Source organism: Triticum aestivum, chromosome 1B (genome assembly GCF_018294505.1).
Source record: "Triticum aestivum cultivar Chinese Spring chromosome 1B, IWGSC CS RefSeq v2.1, whole genome shotgun sequence".
Classification (NCBI taxonomy): Eukaryota; Viridiplantae; Streptophyta; class Magnoliopsida; order Poales; family Poaceae; genus Triticum; species Triticum aestivum.
Genome location: NC_057795.1, coordinates 307,286,783 through 307,290,094, shown reverse-complemented (window position 1 = coordinate 307,290,094; position 3,312 = coordinate 307,286,783).

The window sequence follows — 3,312 nt, the reverse complement described above, 5'->3', positions numbered from 1 at the left end:
GGGGCTTGATTTACGGGGGAGAAGGCTATCGGTGATGGAGCGGCTAGCGAGGGAATAGTGGTACTAGGGGAGGCGAGCAAGGCGATGGTACGTGGGGGGACAGTGAGATGGAGATGGAGATGGAGATGGAGTGGTGCTAGGGGAGAGGGAGATGATACGTCTCCAATGTATCTATAATTTATGAAGCATTCATGCTATTTTATTATCTGTTTTGAATGTTTATGGGCTTTATTATACACTTTTATATTATTTTTGGGACTAACCTATTAACCGGAGGCCCAACCTATCTTGCTGTTTTCTTGCCTATTTCAGTGTTTTGAAGAAAAGGAATATCAAACGGAGTCCAAACGGAATGAAACCTTCGGGAGTGTTATTTTTGGAACGGAAGCGATCTAGGAGACTTGGAGTTGAATTCAAGGAAGCTTCGAGGAGGCCACGAGGGTGGGGGGCGCGCCCCCCTGTATCGTGGGCCCCTCGAGGCTCCCCCAACCGACTTCTTTCGCCTATATATTCCCATATACCCTAAAAACATCAAAGCGAACAATAGATCGGGAGTTCCGCTGCCGCAAGCCTCTGTAGCCACCAATACCCTCTCGGGAGCCCGTTCCGGAACCCTGCCGGAGGGGGAGTCCCTCATCGGTGGCCATCTTCATCATCCCGGTGCTCTCCATGACGAGGAGGGAGTAGTTCACCCTCGGGGTTGAGGGTATGTACCAGTAGCTATGTGTTTGATCTCTCTCTCTCTCTCTCTCTCGTGTTCTCTGTATGGCACGATCTTGATGTATCGCGAGCTTTGTTATTATAGTTGGATCTTATGATGTTTCTCCCCCTCTACTCTCTTGTGATGAATTGAATTTTCCCTTTGAAGTTATCTTATCGGATTGAGTCTTTAAGGATTTAAGAACACTTGATGTATGTCTTGCCGTGCTTATCTGTGGTGACAATGGGATATCACGTGATCCACTTGATGTATGTTTTGGTGATCAACTTGGGGTTCCGCCCATGAACCTATGCATAGGGGTTGGCACACGTTTTCGTCTTGACTCTCCGGTAGAAACATTGGGGCACTCTTTGAAGTACTTTGTGTTGGTTGGATAGATGAATCTGTGATTGTGTGATGCATATCGTATAATCATGCCCATGGATACTTGAGGTGACAATGGAGTATCTAGGTGACATTAGGGTTTTGGTTGATTTGTGTCTTAAGGTGTTATTCTAGTATGAACTCTATGATAGATTGAATGGAAAGAATAGCTTCATGTTATTTTACTACGGACTCTTGAATAGATTGAACAGAAAGGATAACTTTGAGGGGGTTTCGTACCCTACCATAATATCTTTGTTTGTTCTCCGCTATTAGTGGCTTTGGAGTGACTCTTTGTTGCATGTTGAGGGATAGTTATATGATCCAGTTATGTTATTATTGTTGAGAGAACTTGCACTAGTGAAAGTATGAACCTTAGGCCTTGTTTCCTACCATTGCAATACCGTTTACGCTCACTGTTTACGCTCACTTTTATCATTAGTTACCTTGCTATTTTTATAATTTCAGATTACAAAAACCTATATCTACTATCCATATTGCACTTGTATCACCATCTCTTCGCCGAACTAGTGCATCTATACAATTTACCATTGTATTGGGTGTGTTGGGGACACAAGAGACTCTTTGTTATTTGGTTGCAGGGTTGCTTGAGAGAGATCATCTTCATCCTACGCCTCCCACGGATTGATAAACCTTAGGTCATCCACTTGATGGAAATTTGCTACTGTCCTACAAACCTCTGCACTTGGAGGCCCAACAACGTCTACAAGAAGAAGGTTGTGTAGTAGACATCAAGCTCTTTTTGAAGGAAATATGCCCTAGAGGCAATAATAAAGTTATTATTTATTTCCTTATTTCATGATAAATGTTTATTATTCATGCTAGAATTGTATTAACCGGAAACATAATACGTGTGTGAATACATAGACAAACATAATGTCACTAGTATGCCTCTACTTGACTAGCTCGTTGATCAAAGATGGTTGAGTTTCCTAGCCATAGACACGAGTTGTCATTTGATTAACGGGATCACATCATTAGGAGAATGATGTGATTGACTTGACCCATTCCGTTAGCTTAGCACTTGATCGTTTAGTATGTTGCTATTGCTTTCTTCATGACTTATACATGTTCCTATGACTATGAGATTATGCAACTCCTGTTTACCGGAGGAACACTTTGTGTGCTACCAAACATCACAACGTAACTGGGTGATTATAAAGGAGCTCTACAGGTGTCTCCGAAGGTACATGTTGAGTTGGCGTATTTCAAGATTAGGATTTGTCATTCCGATTGTCGGAGAGGTATCTCTGGGCCCTCTCGGTAATGCACATCACTATAAGCCTTGCAAGCAATGTAGCTAATGAGTTAGTTGTGGGATGATGCATTACATAATGAGTAAAGAGACTTGCAAGTAACGAGATTGAACTAGGTATTGAGATACCGACGATTGAATCTCGGGCAAGTAACATACCGATGGCAAAGGGAACAACGTATGTTGTTATGCGGTTCGACCGATAAAGATCTTCGTAGAATATGTAGGAGCCAATATGGGCATCCAGGTTCTGCTATTGGTTATTGACCAGAGAGGTGTCTCGGTCATGTCTACATAGTTCTCGAACCCGTAGGGTCCGCACGCTTAACGTTCGTTGACGATATAGTTTTATATGAGTTATGTATGCTGGTGACCGAATGTTGTTCGGAGTTCTGGATGAGATCACAGACATGACGAGGAGCTCCGGAATGGTCCGAAGGTAAAGATTCATATATTGGATGATATGGTTAGGCCAAGGGGTCAGGCCCACGGGGCTATAAGTCGGTGCAAAAGGAGTTTTGCGGAGGCCAGTGGGGCAAACGCCGGAGACCCTGGTGTCTGGCCCTGGGCCAGATGCCGAGGCCCATGGCGTCTGGGCCACACGCCAAGGATTGTGCCGTTTGGTCCTGGAGTCCGAGTGGGACTCTTGCCTTTCGGGCAAAACCGACTTTGAGGAGGCTTTTGCTCCAAGTTTCGACCCCATGGCTCAACATATAAATAGAGGGGCGGGGCTAGCACCAAAGACACATCAAGAAACTCCAAGCCATGTGCCGGCAACCCCGTCCCCTCTAGTTTATCCTCCGTCATAGTTTCCGTAGTGCTTAGGTGAAGCCCTACGGAGATTGTTCTTCACCAACACCGTCACCACGCCGTCCTGCTGCCGGAACTCATCTACTACTTCACCCGTCTTGCTGGATCGAGAAGGCGAGGACTACATCGAGCTGAACGTGTG